The 18301-nt window shown below is 35.3% G+C and overlaps 1 protein-coding gene across 3 annotated transcripts in view; it reads right to left on the bottom strand.

The window, feature by feature from the left end:
• Positions 1–18301, bottom strand: part of Nebl (nebulette) — a 337929-nt gene that overhangs the window by 102642 nt on the left and 216986 nt on the right. Inside the window, exons 1-2 of one of the 3 annotated variants that reach the window (XM_015495260.2) lie at positions 16736–16802; positions 1683–1841 (exon numbers count right to left, since the gene is read on the bottom strand). The exons of the other annotated variants lie outside the window; for them this stretch is intronic. The gene's annotated coding sequence lies outside the window, so the exon portion shown is untranslated. Of the gene's footprint in view, positions 1–1682; positions 1842–16735; positions 16803–18301 lie in introns of those variants that run through there. 3 annotated transcript variants of the gene reach the window in all.

Genomic DNA, 18301 nt, shown 5'->3' with positions numbered 1-18301 from the left:
ATTAGCTTATTAGGAGCTGGTAATTTATTACGAAAAGCCCTTTGAACCACTTCAAAGAATCTATTCTGAGTTAATTATGACTGTTAATCTTATATTAGGGAGCATTGTATTGTATTAATTGTAAACATCATTAAACATGTGCAGTTGCTGTTAATACATGTTGATATATCATTGAAGAATTCTAGAAATATCACTGCTTCAAAAAATAATCATCCTCTTGGATTCTGCTCAATGTGTCAATTTTCACAAATTCACTAGTTATTTGAGAATTCCTCAGTGCTTACTATACACTTGGGAAAAGTTGGAAAAATAAACTATCACAATATTTATTATGGGGTATATGTCACCAGTTATATTACTAAATATATATTTCTCACAAAAAAATCCTCTATTGTCCATTTAGGCAATTTAAGACTCAATATAATGCATAATTTATTCATTTGGCTATTTTAATCATAAGGTGAATTTATTTTTACAAAGCAATAGCATATTAGTGTTAGATATTGTAAAAATACCCTATGGTGAATAATGAAACTGCTTATATAAAATGCATCTTTAATCAAAATAATAATTCCAAACAGCCAAATAGAATACCATTTTCTCTTGATATGCAATCTAGTTTTCAACTTATTAAGGCCTTGGCCTTAATAAAAAAAAAAAAAAAAAACATCATTCAAGAATTGCTGGATGAACTCTTGGCCTTACCTAAACTGAAAATTCTGACAAGAAAAACATCCCACATAATTGTAAAAAATAGATCATTTCTCAAATTGTGTTTCATGAGGGAAAAGTCCAAAACAATATTTGGCAGGGAAAAAAACAAGTTTCTGTTTAAATGTTAAATGTTTCATGTTTGGGAGACCTGTATACTAATCCCTACCTGCCTCTTAGAAATCCACATGCCATAATGACATTTGGATTTTCAGCCAAAAATAGACCTGTTTAGGTTTCCTTAACCTGCCATTTCCCAAACAAGAATCCTGGCCATTTCATCTCATCTATCGTTTTTTTTTTAATGACACCTGTTACCCCAGAAAACTTCTTTTTTCATTCTTCTATAAAGTATTATTTAGGGAAACACTGCTCTATTCGGACAAAATGTCATGTTCTAAAAGAATTATTGGTATTGTCATGAAATGATTTTGGGGGGAGGTGTGAGCCACATCCCCAGTCTTATTTTGTATTTTATTTAGAGACAGGGTCTCAATGAGTTGCTTAGCACGTCACTTTTGTTGAGGCTGGCTTTGAACTTTATATCCTCCTGTCTCAGCCTCCCAAGCAACTGGGATTATAGGCATGTGCCACCGCGCCTGGCTATGAAATGGTTTCTGATACAGGTTAAATTAATGACATTGCATATGGTGCTTACCAGCAAAATGCCAAAAAGAAACTGTTCCTGGCATGCTGAATTTGAAAAGAGGCATGTCATGCCCGCCTAGTGCAGCAGATTCTACAAGGAAACTCACTGGGCGTTATACTTGTTGCATAAGAGGAAAAACACATGGACTCTGGTCATTTCCCTCAAGGTTCTGCCAAAAGACTATCGTAATATGCTGTAGAAGATCTATTACATGAATTTTAGGGAGGAAACAAGTTCAAGGGAGTAACAATTTCTAAAAACTTTTCTTATAAACTTCTAGAAGTACAGAGAGGAAATCAAGCCAAAACTGCCTAAGGCACACCTCTCGGCTCATATTTGAGATGACAATGCCGACGTTGCTGGTTGTGATGTCTATTCCCCATGGTGAACTGTCCAAATTAGGGCTGAGCAGCAGCCATCCTCTCGTTCCCGTCATTCAGTGGGTTCTTATTGACTCTCCATTATGCTGCAGGAGAATAATCTGTTGAGATTTAATGCACAAAAGTTTCAAACACAAAACCAAATACAACATGCGTTCGTTGTGAACACAAATTTTCCATTTGAGATTTTTAGAATCAGAATTTCAAAGCCAGTGGGATCCTTAAAGAAAATGATATACCTACAGCCCTCTCTTTTACAGAGGACAAAATTAAAGCCAAGCAAAAATAAACTATCTCCTTTGCACAGTTATTCAATGGAGTTCTATAATTACAACCTAACTAGAGCCCTGTTTATTCAAATACAAGTATTGTTAGGCTGGATACTCTGCTTGATGATAGAAGGATACAATGGTGAATAAAACATGTTTTGTGCTAAGATTAGGTACGAAATAAAAATCCCATCATTCAAGACTTGCTGGATGAACTCTTTAATGGATTGTCTGGCAAGCCGCATACACCATTACTTTTGATTGAATGCATCTTTCTTCCTTTCACCTATGAGTATAATATAAAATTCATGTCAAGTTTTCTCTAAAAAATTTTAAGCTCTGCACTTTATCACAGCAAAGCTCTCCTGTCAGTAGCGCTAAAATCTGACTTGGGGGATCAGAAAAGTGTTTTTCATGGACAAAGTTCCCTATCATCTTTTTTTAAACCAAGTTTAATGTTGTATTCTAGTACATATTTTTACCTTGGGGTACCCCCGAAGGGAATATCTGTATAGTTGCTAATCCCTGTTACTTATCCTGCACTTCATTTTTGTTGTCTTTTTTTTTTTTTTAAACTTTGGTCATGTCCCCATGCTGTGATACCGAATGGGACCAAGATGGGAATCACATTCCTTATAGTGAGACCTTCAACTTCCAGATCTAGATCTACCATATCCTCTAGGGGAAATTATTTAATCCTTCTCTGCTTCTAATTCTGCATAAACAGAAAAACTAAATTACTGTAAGTTAATAAATGAAAAGCACTTGAACAATTTCCAACTAACCAGTAAAGGTACAGTTACAGGAGAAGCAGGGTTTTCTCATTGAAAAGGGTGAGACTCTGTGCCATCAATATCATCTTTTTTTTTTTTTTTTGGGAGGGGGCGCTGGTACTAAGGAGTGAACTCAGGGGCACCTGAACACTGAGCAACATCCCCAGCCCTATTTTTGTATTTTATTTAGAGACAGGGTCTCAGTGAGTTGCTCAGTGACTCGCTTTTGCTGAGGCTGGCTTTGAACGCACGATCCTGCTGCCTTAGCCTCCTGAGCTGCTGGGATTTCAGGCATGAGCCACCATGCCCAGCATCACCAATATCTTCTCAAAGGTAAGAAAGGTCTCCCACAACCTGAGAACCTAAAGATAAGAGCGAAGTTATGTTTTTATGATATACGGGTCTTCCAATCTTTCTGTAGTTTGATATGTATACATAGGCAACTGTATTTCCATAGTAACTGCTAAGTGGGTGACACCCTTCTCTGGAAACACAGCTCCTGGCCAAGGAAACATATCTGCGCCAGCACTGCAGTCACAGAGCACCTGACTGTCCTCAGTGTCCTGAAGGTCACACATCCCTCGGTTTTTGATGTCTTAAACTTTTTTCACTTCTTTCTCCTTTCTTTTCTTCCTAGTGATAACTAGTGATAGCGGATGTGCTCTTCCTCAACACCATGACAAGGGACTTGCAAATGTAAATTCATAAACAAATAGATCAATCCTGAATTGAAATGAAGGCATCCAGGGGGTGTCACTAAAATATGCACCTTGGTATGCTGATTGTTTTAAATTGAAGGAACTTGCCTAAGGCACACCTCTCGGCTTAAGATGCCAGAAGAGGCTCTTCTGAAGTTCCTATATCTACTGCAGACTAGACCTGCCAATGATAATACAAACTGCTCAGTTAATTTTTTCAACCAAGGAAGAGTAAGGTCACATCATAGAAGAGACTAAAAGTCCAACATCACCCCAAGAAACCAGGAAAATTCTGTCCTAGTTACCATTAGTCTCCAGGCCCATTCACTTCCCCTGAAAATCATTTCCTCTAAAACTGCCCTTCCCCCATGAAGAGGGTATATAAGCTTCTGAATCTCACCGGGCCATTGGATACTTGTCCTTTGGGTACTTGTCCTTCCATGATGCCCCCATGTACATAGTAACCTGTATGCCTTGACCTCTGTTAATCTGTCTATTGTCAGTTTATCTCAACAAACTCAATGACTCAAACTTCAGAGAGCAGAGGGGAAGTTGCTTCTCTGTTAAGGAAAACTTGCAGAGATAAAATGATTTGATTTTATACTAAAATGAATTCAATATTTCTTATTATAAAATATCTATCCTAAATGATCAGGTAAGAGAAGAACTAACTTGCCTGATTCAATTTCCTGTTGGGACAGTTTTTCATGCTCATTTTTAGCTGCCTGGTTTTATTTATCACTATCCCTCGGAAAGTTCCTACTTCTTGATGGAATCCCAAGCAATTTTACATTTGCCACATCTTTACACATCACTTGGCATCTGCCCAAAAGAGAACTTTGCTAATAGATAAGTGGGAAAGAAACAAGAAATGAAAGCACTCTAGGGCAATTTGTCCTCTTTATAAAAGAGATGAGTTCTGCTTAATATTAGCCCAGTCTATTTTCATAATTTACATTAATTAACATATCTTCTTTTTAATGGCTCTTTCATTACTGTTTGTTCATTAGAAATCAAAAGAACACAAAGCTACCTTAGTAATCATCACGATTACCACTCGTGCTACTAAAATAAGATTTAATAGGCTTGTTTATATTTAATTTCCATTTTCACACATATAGATCCTACATATGTAGCCAGATACTGAAGGAAGAGAAGAACAAGCAACTGCAAATAATTGGGGGCATAACAATTATTTGATGGAAAGGCCAAAATTAACAGGATAATTTTTTTCTCATTGAGAGAAGAAAGGTGCTCCTATTCACTGTCTATATTAACATAAGCATCCAATGAACTGGTTTAATTTGCAACCTACTTGAGATGTTATTTCAACACCATGATCACTCCTGCAATCCCAACCCTAAGTAGAACCCCAACGTTTGAGTGGTCTACATGAGATTTATAACTAGAACCAAAAGGTCAAGTCAGATAGAACAGTTTGAATACCACCAAAATTATCTCTTTTCTAGATTATTGTGTGAAATGTGTCAGGAATTATCATGAAGGGCCTTGAAATTGGCATATAAAACAACAACAACAACAAAAACTAGTGGGTATCTTATCTAGAGCTTCATTGGGACCATACTGTCCTTTCAATGCCTTGGAACTACTTTAAAATTCCATAAATTGTTGAAAACTAAAAATAATACAAATTATCCTTATCCACAGAAATGGAAATTAACTGTGTCCTGGGGAACACAATTGATTATTGCCCTGCAGACTGACCCTTTTTCATCTATTTATAAATCTACTACAGCATTCCCTATTACTCATTGCATTTTAGCTTTGAAAATGTACCTTTGACCCAACTGTAACATCTTACTGGTACCCTCATTTATTAATTTTGAAATGTGCTTGTTTATGCTTTAGGAAACTCATTTTTAAAAATTTATCCTTTAACAGTTGTGACTTATTCAATTATCCTCAATTCCTTCTTTAACATTCAGCAAAAAATAGAAAGGGAAAGGGAGTCTTAGAGAACTATCTCTTTTTTCTCAATTGTGAAATAGCTGTAAAAATTTTTTGGCATCTATTAAAATCAGCTTTGTTTTGTTTTATTTTGTTTTCAGGTCTGACCTCTTTTGACTTTTGGCAAATGCCACATGTGTGCTTGTACATATGTACATTCACACACAAAAACACGCACAACACACCCGCGCACGCACACACACATACACACACACACTCTCTCTCTCTCTCTCAAGCAGAGTTAATTCACCACAGCTGCCAGTTCCCGCCTGAAAATCATAAAAGGCTTCAATAAATGCAAAGACTTAATTACTTCTCACATCTGGAAAAACTTGAATATGAGAGTGGATTTATTGAAGAAGCTCTTGGCTTGGCTGTCAACACCATATCCAGAGCCAGAAAGAGAGCAGGCTTGATCACTCTTGGCAATTCTTTAACCCATTCAGAGATAGATGATCATCAATTAATTTATAACATGGCCTGTTTACATGATTTATGAATTTTATGAAAACATAATAAAGTAAATAATTTCCTAGTAACTTATGGAGAAAAGCTGTCTTTGTCATGTTTTGGCAGTTGGAGGTGGGGGGATGATACATTAAACTGTGGAAATAATGAAGTCCTTATATTCAAGGAAACAAAGGAAAGACTTCGAGAGAGACTACAGCATAGTGAGAATGGCCATTAGAATAATAACTTACATAAACACATGCAAAATTAGATAATTTGGCTCTTTCATGAGAAAGTGTGATAAAATGTTTCTGAAAGGGAACTAGGAAAGTTACATGAGCTCATTGAAAGAAGACTTAGCAGAAACTAAGAACTGGGCTGATCTCCGCCAGAAAAGAATATTTAAGCTGGAATTAAGCAAAGTGATAGGATTCAGGGAAGGCATCCAAAGAGCATTTGCAAAGACCCAGGGACAAGAGTTGAAGGGACCAAAAGTTCAATGTCACTGGAGCATATGCAAGGAGAGAAGAGGGAAGAGGAGGAGCTGAGGATCTTGCCAGAGACCTCAGGGGAGAGGATGATGAAGTAAATGTATGGAAATCACTTATCCTAACACAAAAAGCTTAAGCTGGTTTGAACCATGAACCCTTTACAAATAACACAGTTCCTGGTCAATTAACTGTGGAAGCAGCAGCTTTGCAGCTACTCTACTCCCTTTATATGCCTTGAACTTAATTTTTACCCCTCTCTGTTATCATCAGCCAAATGAAATATTCCTTGTGTATCTGGACATTATGAAAATTCCTAGTGAAGAAAGTATTTTCAGGTCTATTATGTCTTTGAAGGAAAATACTCAGGGGAAATCCACTTGTATTATGTGTACCCAGAAATAAATGAAATTTCTGCTAAATGTGTCTATAATATAAATTTTACACTTTTACATTTCTATAATTGCAATTTTATTATTGAAATGTACCTCTTTTCCTACTCTTTACTAAATAAGTGACATCAATGTTTATACTTGAATCTTAAACATCGAATTACTCATACCTACATTTGAAAATGATTTCTACCCTGAAATCGTGATTCCATCATACTGTATGTAAACCAGGAAAAACAATATTGCCAATGCTCACACATTCAGAACTATTGAAACACTAATTCCTGACTATTATTCTAATCATTTCTATAGGTATTTTTCATGTGTAACTCAAAATATAATATAAAAATGGAACGATAACTAAAGTGAATATCTCATGAACACAGTTGTAAAGGTAGTGATGTTTTAAAATAATTGTTACCCTCCTAAGAGTGAGAACTGGTTTAACATACACATTAGTGGTAATTACTCTCTGAGGCCTTCATAATCTTTATTATTTGCATGTAAATGTGTACTGGGTGGGTGTGGGTTTGTCTTCATCCATTCATTTCACTTAAGTATTTCTTGTATGCATTTTATGGGCTAAACACATAATATAACAATAAAAGTTGGTCAGTTTTGTTCCCCAGTACCTCCCCTTTTCCTCCTCCTGCTCCGCTTGCTCTACTGGTCTCCCTTCTCTTTTCATGATGCCCCCCCCCCCCGCATCCTTTTTCCCTTTTACTCTCACTAGCTTCCATATATGAGAGAAAACAAAACAGGAGATTTTAATAAAGAGATTGATGCATCATTTAAAGAACCTAATGCCTCACTGGAATGAGATTCTTTTAAAATTAAAAAAAAAAAGAATTCTAATACTCAACAGAAAAGTTCTTGAGCCATAAAGGTAAAGAGTATTTCTCATTCTGTTCCACAGCGGACCCAGCTTCTCTCCACGGAGCCAGCAAAGTGGATGCTTTAAAGCTGCTGGAATCTTGAATAACATCCAGATGCAATGAAGTGCTTTGAATCTAAAGAACTGTGACGTGAAATGATATTCAAGGTCTTAAATTTTATTTGTATCCTCCTTCATCCAAGGTCTGCAGAAAATTTTGGAGAAAGATGAGCTGCATATAAAAATGGAGGAAGGTAAATCCAAAACTTTGGGGAGTCCTCTCTACTGGCCCCTATCCAGTACTGCGAAAGCCTACTTCCCTCCAATAAATGATTACTTTACATATAAAATTGCATTTAATCCTCACAACATCCATTTCACAGATGAGGACCCTGGAACTTAGAGCAATAACTCGCCCAAGTTCTTCAGTAAGAGATTCAAACCCAGGTCTTATCTGCTTCAAGGTGTGTAAAACCTACTAGACCAACAGAGTAGTGCCACACCTAATGACTTTTATTCCTTTATGGTGGTAATATTATATTTTCTACCATCTCCTTCTATTTCCAGCTTCAAAGGAATTGCCATTACTGGCGGTTATTTAAAGGAGAGTACTCCTTGCAGAATGGAGACAATTTGGTCCCTGTGATCTGTGAAAACGAGGCTCCATAGGAGTTAGAAGAAGTGGTAAAAAGCAGGCAATAAGGAAAGCATTATGAGGATCCTTAATCTGGCAGCAACCTACCTTGAGAAATTTTTCTGATTTTAATTCATTAATGATACATATATATGCAATAGTCAACTGGTAAATGTTCAACTTTCATCTCTCCCAGAGTTTAAAGGGGTTTTTAAATAGAAATGTATCTTCAATTAAAAATAAAACAGCATAATCACTGAATTGGGACAAGCCTCTGTCAAGCTGATATGAGACAGCATCAAAACGTACTGCAAGTAACAAAAGCTTACATCTAATGTTAAATGGACCAAGAAATGTCAATCCACCTGAGGCCAATCTTCCCCATGTTAAAATGGGCATTTCAAGGTCTACAATTATGCCTATTCTGCTCTTAGTACTTATCTGTACACTGATGAAATCACTCTAAACAAGATTTCAACCTTATTTTGGGCAGCACTTTTCATATTGATCACCAGAAACCAAGATCATAAAGTTTTACTGTGGTATTCTTAACAGTCAGGAGTCAGGCAAGATTTTGTACACACAAGTGAATCAGATGTAATAAATATAAGGGGCAGATTTTGTTGTATCCAAATAGATTGTCTTTGATACACAGCTGCCTTGATATTCAAAAGGATATTACTTTTCCTCAAATGGGATCCAACACAAAAAAGTTTAGAATGTAGTAAATGTTCATTGGCAATAGAGTTAGATAGTGGCCTTTATACCATGTTCTCTGATTAACACAAAACTACTGAATACAATTGACAGAAAAACTTGAGAATTCTCTCAATTTAGGCTAGCATATTATCATATGTTCACCCCAAAATATTTGCACAATGTCTACATAAAAGAAATATTGCTTTCATGTTTACTTTAAGCTGACTTGAAAATTTCACATAGCAATATATTTTTTAATATATGCCCTATATTCCATTTCTTATAAATCTAAACATTTTAAATGCCAAAGAAGCTGCTTTATGGTTTTCTATGACAAACTTTCCTCAGAAGTGAACTTTTTAAAAGCACAATCCTACTCTGAGGATTTTACCTAAGTTTAAGGTTGGCTGAAAAGGAAGTATTTTTGCTGACAAATGATGAAGTAAAAAAGATATTGTAATTCATGATTTTCACTAGACTTTAATACTAGCAGAGTATTATCAAATTCTATTAAGTTTTTTTTTCCGTATAGAAACATCACTATATGTACTTTGGATCAAAGTTGTATCTGCTTCCTTATTTTAACATTTAAAATAACTGTTCATGTTTTTCCTTTGTCAGTTCTTTCTGGTATTTGTATTACTGTCTCTCCTACATAGTGTCAGAAGTTAAAGAAAGCTCAGAAATTAATTTAATCAGGGCAAATAGCTAAATTTTATTATCCCGTTTTAAACAAAGTATTTATAAGTGTAGGGTTTAAAAAACTTAATATAGTGTTATATTTTCTTAACAAACTTTATGAGATCTTTTAAAGACTATCTGATTGCCCATTAAATGTAGCCAACTCAAAAAACAAAAATTTTTGTAAAAATATAGATCACCTGTATTATAAATCTAATCTTCTCAGATAGGGTTGCAGAAGACTTTAAAATAAATCTTTAAAAATTGTAAAATTTTACACTTCAACTAGTTCCTTATTTAATTTATCAATTTATTTATTTATACTTTAGCTCAGCATTTTAAAGCTTTTTTTTAACCTTTCCAAAACAAAGCAAGGGTGAATATCTGTTTAAACAAACAATCTTTGTTTAAATATGCATAGGTTAACATTTTCATAATATAAGAACTAAATATTTTTCAAAACATCATCAAAAATGAATGTATAAATTATATTACAATCTTTAATAATGTTTGTATTTCAGAGACAGGACCAGTGATTATATTGGGGACCACGATTTGACCAATTATAACAACTAACTCATGCAGTATGTAATAATGGGACTTCTGCTCTAGTTCTTTATGTTCTATTCAAAGAATAAAACACATGTGAAGTGTCATGAGGTTATAGGCAAACAATAATTGATAGCAGACTTTTATTTTCTTGGCTGGCAAAAACATTATGGCAGACCAGACCAGGATGACCAAGAATTGAGAAAAGTCAAAGCCCGCTAGAACCTCATCGAATGAACCAGAGATTACAGAGATTCATGTGCAAAGGCAAACAAGGGGATTGTCATGTTTCGTGTGAGCAGAGGAAAGCATCAACACTAGGTGGATCCTAAGACCTGGGTTCAAAATCCTCCCTCTGCACAAATTAAACCAATCTTTCCAGCTCAAAGACAGTATGATTATAATATGTATCTACTTATCTACTACAGGCAGAGCATCCTTATCCAAAAATCCAAAATCTGAAGCTTTCTAAATGCTTACATGAGGCCATAGGTGGGTAATTCCACCCCTGACTTCATGTGAAGGTTCACATAAAAAATACAGATGCACTAAAAATATATAAAATTATCCTCAGACTATATGTATAAGGTATACCAGGAACATAAATGAATGTCGTATTTAGATTTGGGTCTCATCCCTGTTATATATATGCAAACATTTCAAAATCCAAAACACTCTGAAACCTGAAATATTTAACTATAATAAACTATGATACAAAGAGTTCAAAGATAAAAATATCATCCAGGGAAAATTCTTTTTCAAACTTAAAAAAAATGCTTTTTTTGTTTGGTGTTTTCTGCTGTTTGTTTTGGTCAAAGGGCAACAGAAGTAACCTATGTGAAACAGTAGGTATGATGATAAGCACTTGACATATATCATCTCACGGAAGATGCATATAGAAGACACATAGCTTCTAGAAAGTAAATACACTGGAGATCTCCAAACTGAAGCTCAAAAGTAGCATCAACATGACTTGATCCGAGATCTTCTGTATGTAATTATACATCATCTCACCATATAACCTGCTATATGCATTTGACTCTGTGAAATTGTATTGCTGAAATGCACTTTTTAAAACTCCCTTTTATTATGACTATAGTTCAAAATCTAAACAGGTATGACTGAATGGCTAATAAACCCATTCCCAAAAGACATCAAAATATTATAACTATTATTAAAAAAACCACAGTTTTTAAACAACTGAAGGATATTCTCATAGTTGAGTTTTAAAACTAGTATATTTAAATTAAGTACATATACATAAGAAAATATAAGTGAGTTCCAGATGCATATAAAAAAGAGATGTATTCCCAAGGCATGAAAAATCATCAGTGAGGTAACCATGCTTATACTATATTCATGTCTATGTGTTCCAAATCGATCTAAACATAATCAGTGGGAAATTAAATTCTGATAGAGCCAAGAGTATGGCTTTGAAAAGCTTTTAAGCATTTATCTCCACAGTGATCTCATGGGGAGTTCAAGCTTGCTTTTCAGGCAACTACACTGTCCAAAGCTCTAAAAAGCAAATATTTAGCATAGCACTAGATCTGTTACAAAAAAAAAAAAAACTTTGCAGTTTGACTTAATAGAAGAAAATAGTTTTCATGTTACCACAAATGGAGAAAGAAATAATTATCTTAATAAGCACTACCTTTCTTTATCTTCAAATTTAACTAACATTCTGTCCCTTAAAATCACAATAACTTTCATGACTCTTCATAATAACAGTATTTTATATTTTCTGCAATGTGAATGTGTGAAAAACTAAATATCACATTTTAAAAATAAACTACATGACCCACACACTATATTTCATATTATTTCTGTTTTGATGTTTTCAGTTGTATTACTAGTCCCCCAAGGAACACTTAGACACTATGATGACTTATGAAAAAAAAATCAATGGCATTATATGTTTGAAATACAAATGTACATTTGTTCGTATATATGGCATGTCCAACATATCAATATTCAGAGCACAATTTATAAATGTTAAATGATTGCAAGAAATAAAAAACTGGGGAAAAAAATCCAGCCTTTCACACTGAACGTTCTTATAATCTAGAAGTAGAAACAAAGTAATTAGAGAATATAAAGAAATCATCAGAGAAGTACAGAGTGTTCTGACAGTGCAGAAAACTGAAGAAATCCCAAATATCAGGAAGATTCTAAAGTTTCATGAATAATGTCTTTGATTGTGCACTTATGATGAGTTTGTTTTTTTCAAAGTGAGAAAAATCGGAGATTGGAAGACATGTGCCAAGCAAAGACAACAGAACAGCCACACCATGGCCCCATGAGAGACAGGTTCACTGTGACATGAGGCATACAAAAGGCAGACTGGAGACAGCTTCCAACGTCAAAGCAACAATTTAAAAAAAAAAAAATCATTAGCGCATTGTAGCTCCACCTAACAGTGGGTGTGGGAGGCCAACCTTACCGGTGACTGAGTTACACTCCCCAGCTGGGTGCTGAGGCGCTCAGTCACAGAAATGGGTGTGTCTTGCTACAGCCCCATGGGTGAAGCTATGCTCACCTGTTCCTTTGTAATATAACCCCTTGCCCTGTTTAGGATAGAATCTTCCATGGAAGTGCCTTGTGTGTGTCCCCTCCTCTTACTGTGCCCTTGGGTGTGGCCTACCCAGGTGTCAGTCAACCTGCTGACAGTGGACATCATGAAGATAGACTCAGCCCCCTGAAACCTGACCCCTTGCCTCATTTGAATAGCTTCTCCTCAATAAAAGTGGTCAGCACGTGCTCTCTCTCTCTCTCTTTTTTTCTGCGGACCCTTAAGGTCAGAGGAGCCGTCACAGCAACCCCAAAGAAAAAGGTATTTGTGTCTCTTGTGTGGTTATTTCGTGCAGCCCAGTTAGCCCAGTTTAACTAGAGTGACCCCTGAGCCTTTTAGTCGTGAGAACAGAAACCCGGCAAGTGGGGTTCATTCATTTAACCTATTTGGAAATGCATATAACATAGTTTTCTCCATTTCAGTCCTCAGCGTCAAGGCAAATATTTTATATATAATTCCATCAGAAACCTTGAGTCACAAAGTTTTACTCATGAAAGTAACATATAAATCTAGTACACAAAGATCAATCCAGTTGCAGTGTAGATAGATAGGGTGAGCTGAAGTGGGTTGAAAATCAGAAGACTGTTGCCAAATTGTCTAAGTAAGAGGTAAAGACCTAGGCCAGGGCCCTGGAAATGATGAAAGATAGAGATTTGGAATATATTAAAGATGTGGACTGCACAAGAGACAAGATGTGAAGAATGAGAGGAGAAAGGCAGTGGGCAGGTATTGAGAGCCACTGTGAGCAGAAGGGAGGTGTGTTCAGAAAAGGAAATGGGTTGAGTCAAGATGGAATTGTTCCAGTGGAGCACCAGCCATCAGTTAGATAGACAAAGAGTCATGATTGAAACCTGGACTCAGTTCAGAGCGGGGAGTCAGAGTTCAGAGAACCACTGGCAGATCTAGGAGCAAGTACCCAGAATAATTTTCAAAGGCATCTCCTAAAGAAAGGCAATTTGTTCCCCCCAAGACACTGCTGATCCTTCACTTTTAACCTGGGAAAAGGAACACTCCTGAAACAAGGTCTCTCGTGAGTGAGAGAAAAACTCCTTTACAATTCTTAACAGTTAGCATAGCAAAGCAAGGACCTAAAAAGTAGAAGAAATAAATGAACTCTTTATGACAATAAGATTTTACCAACAAATACTTTTTAAACATTTATATGCAAGCCACCAGATTTTGAGATTTTTAAGGTCAATGTTTGAAGTCATATCTGCAAGCTAAAAGAGCATATTTATGCCCAGATAGTAAATGAACATTCTGTTTAAAAAGAGCTGTTCAAATTTATTTCCAAATGTTCTTATAACTCACATATACAGCATAGTAAGAGATAAAATACTGTTGTATTGTGATAAGCGCTTATTAACTAACTCAATTCTCATTTCAGAAATTTTTAAAATGTAGAACTAAAAAAGTCTATAAAAGTTGTAAGCCTTTTATTTCCTGAGTGAGAAGTGAAACAAAATAAACCACTGATAATTACCAGCCACCCAGTCTAACTCGATGTTTAATGACAATGAATTGCTAAATTTTAGGATTCTAGAATGATGAGAAGACCTTTGGCTTATGGAATTCTCCACATCTTGGTCTATACAACCTTTAAATGTACCTGGAAAAATACAAAAGAATGGAAGGCAGAAATAGAGATAAACTATCAGATTAAAAATTTTTTTTAAATTGGGGCCAGGGTGCTGGAGATGTGGCTCAAGCGGTAGCGTGCTCGCCTGGCATGCGCGCGGCGATGGGTTCGATCCTCAGCACCACATACAAATAAAGATGTTGTGTCCGCCGAAAACTAAAAAATAAATATTAAAAATCTCTCTCTCTCTCTCTCTCTCTCTCTCTCTCTCTCTCTCTCTCTCTCCCTCTGTCTCTTNTTTAAAAAAAAAAAAAAAATGGGGCCAGGTTGTGGCTCAGTGGTAGAGCGCTTGCCTAAGACACTGGGTTCAATTCTCAGCACCACATATAAATAAATAAATAAAAGGTCCATCAACAACTAAAAGAAAAAAGATTTTTAAACTTTTTTAATGTATATATGACAGCAGAATGCATTACAATTCTTATTACACATTTAATTTAAATTTTAGGACTATCTAGAGTCCTGTTATGAAATCTTTCTTTGGTAGCTCTGATGAAAACAATTTTAACTTTTCTTTTTTCTTCCCTTGATTAAAAGCTTCTAACCCTGTTTAGGTATAAAAATGTGTCTCCAACTAAAGTTCTTCCAGGCAACAGTCTGATTATATACCACCACTCTAGTGATGGATCAATGATATTTGACAAAGAATATATGGTCCATGTCCCGCAGTGAGTTGACATGCAAGGAAAACTATTACAATTTCTATTGACTTTTTTAGTTCTAAATTTTAAGACAGATAAATATTATGCCCAGAAAGTAAATGAACGTTCTGTTTAAACAGAGTTGTTCAAATTTATTTCTAAATGTTATCATAATCTTATAACTTATTTATAAATAAATAAATAAACTAACCTATGGATCTATAATAGTACATGTATGCTATTTATGGTCAACACAAAATATACAGGGCAATGGGTGTGAACTTATTTACTGAAAGAAACCATATGAAGAAAACAGATGCGTCCACAGTAGAGGGAAGGGAACGAAGGGAGAGAGGACGGGAAGTATTGGGAACTGAATTACAGCAAAATATTCCATGCTTTTATAATGATGTCAAAATGAATCCTAATATTAAGTATAAATTTAAAAAAACTCATAAAAGATGAAAAACAGATGTATCAATACACTAAATTTTAAACCTCTGGATTGAAACTATACCTCGTTTAGGCTAATACCCAGTATCTATCTAGCACAAACGTGATAAAAATACAGTATTAAATTTTAATAAAAATCAGCTTATAATGAATAAAGACATGAAAAAAGAAATCAGCTTTAAAAGCCCAAGTTCTACCATTTCCTTCTCTCTCAGTACACATACACAAAAATCACACTTAGTGTTGTTGGCAAAGCATTATCGTCTGTAATAGCCACTAATATTGCAATTTCACACCAGCCTGCCACATTTAATTCACTTCTTTCTTCAAAATGGCCTCTGTACTATTTCTCTGAGGGAACAAATCTATAATGGCCATGGTTTTCATCTTTCTTACTGATGTGTCTATCCCTGCCACCAAGAGAAGAAAACGCAACTCACAATGCTGAGCTAGCCTGCAGCTGAGGTGGTTCTGGAAATAAGTATTTTATTTACTTCAGATTGGACATAAAGCTCCAAAGTATTCACATGTCAGCCACACATCACTATGAATCATGTGTCTCTTTTGTAACTTGGTATTTGGAACAATGTGGGAAGGGTCAGGAAAAATGAAGGTAGTTGTGTGAATTTTGATATAAAATCAAAATCCTGCAGGGAAGATGTTCGGGTCAACCCAGAAGGTCAACTCTCTCTGAATATCATGTAAAACACTGAACAGCACAACTACAAAATTAATGTGTTTCTGTCTTTTTGTAATATCTGAAGGAAAAATATTTGTAACTCACTCCTTTTTTCAATTTTTTTTTTTTTTTTGGTACTCAGAATTGAACCCCAGGGGTGCTTTACCCCCTGAGACACATTCCCAGCCCTTTTTATTTTTTAAGACAGGATCTGGCTAAATTGCTGAGGCTGGACTGAAACTTGGGATCCTCCTGCCTCAGACTTCCAAATTGCTGGGATTACAGATATGTACCACCACACCCAGCTAACTTCCTCTTCTTAATATCTGGTATAAGTAATTTAATTGTGTTGAAAGAAATGTGATAGCGTAAATAAAATTTAATATGATCATTGAATAAATAAGGATGAACACTTCTGATTAGATATTAATAAATTAACAGGGTCCTAAAGGATATATGCAGGATGCAGTGAACATAGTGGTTAAAACAGATGTTGGAATAAACATAGTTTTTAGAATCTAAGCTCCATCACTTACCAATTCTGTGAGGGTGGGCAAGTTATTTAATTTCTCATAGCAAAGTATTAATTCCTCTTCAATGAATCTGCAATAACAAGGACCACATCCTCAGAAAGATCCGTGATAAATCAGATAATATACTTACAAGCACTTGAATCAGTATACTTAAGTAGTAAAGAAATACTTAATATTTTGTCATTCTCTCAAAATTCTTTCCACTTAACATGATCATAATAAAGCACCAGATCATGCATAGAGAAATTCTGGAAGGAATTAACCAAAGAAATGATGCCATTTCTGGCATCAGTAATATAGTTCCAGACTGTTTACTATTGCCCATTTCAAAAAGTTTCTAGTTGTTGTAAAAAGGTACATTATTATGATTAAAAATAAGCTAAACCATGCATTTTTTAAAATAATTGAAACCAAGAAAATATTTTATGGCAAGAGAAGACATACAGCCTGGGTCTAGGTCCTTGCTGGTCTGTGTTTTGTGAGAACATCACGCTTTTTTTTTTTTAAGAAAATCATGTGATACACTGGTTGAGAACATAGGTGCTGGTTTCGTTCCTAACTAGCTGGCTAATCTTGGAGGAGTCTGTACAACCCACTAAGCCCTACTTGCTTTTTTTGCAAAATGGAGTAAAAGCAGCCCATTCATGGAGTATCTCTAAAAATTCTTTCATTGCAACTATGTTTCTATAGTCATGGGAATCATGTCATTATTTTTATTATTATTTATTTAGGTACTAGGGATTGAATCCAGGACACTTTATCACTGAATTCCATTCCCAATTCATTTTATTTTTTTATTTTGACACAGGGACTAAGTTGCTTAGAGTTTTGCCAAATTGCTGAGGTTGGCTTTGAACCTGTGATCCTCCTGCCTGGGCTAACAGGCAAATACCACAGCTCCCAGCACCATTACTTTTGTTTTAAAAGATTTTTAAGACATTTTATAGTCTTTGTTATCAGATCTGTGTGCTAGTAGAGCATTAATAAATAAAATAGCATAAGCAAGAACAAAGCCAGTGCATATGAAAAAGGACATCCAATATGGTAGATGTCTTAATAAATAACGCTAGAGCATCACAGGAAAAGTAATTGGTTCGACTCCTCATATCTCACACCAAGATAAATTCTAAATGGAATCCAAATCTCAAATATGAAACCATGGGAGAAAACATTGGGGAATTACTTTGAAACTGGGAGTGGGGAAAATCAAAGCAAAAGGGGGAAAATAAAGACGACTCAATATGGTCAAAAAAAGATGGAGAAAAGAATCACAAGGGGCCATCAGCATAAGACAGGTTGCTCAACCTTGCTAAGAGGAGAAATTCAAATTAAAACGATATGAGATCCCACTTTGTTACTTTTTGAATGAGTAAAAATTCCAAAAGTTTGACAACATACTCCAATGGTGAGACTGTGAAGAAAAATACTTATGGAAACACCAATGGTTCAACCCCAAAGGAGGGCAAATTGGCAATATCTAGCAAAATCACATAAGTATTTGCTTTTTAACCTAACAGTTCCCTCATAAAAGCAATTCACAAGAGTACTATTCTGATAATATATATACAC

Source organism: Marmota marmota, unplaced genomic scaffold, assembly GCF_001458135.2.
Source record: "Marmota marmota marmota unplaced genomic scaffold, marMar, whole genome shotgun sequence".
Taxonomy (NCBI): Eukaryota; Metazoa; Chordata; class Mammalia; order Rodentia; family Sciuridae; genus Marmota; species Marmota marmota.
Note: the sequence above shows the minus strand (reverse complement) of the source record. Positions and strands in the feature narration are given on the sequence as shown.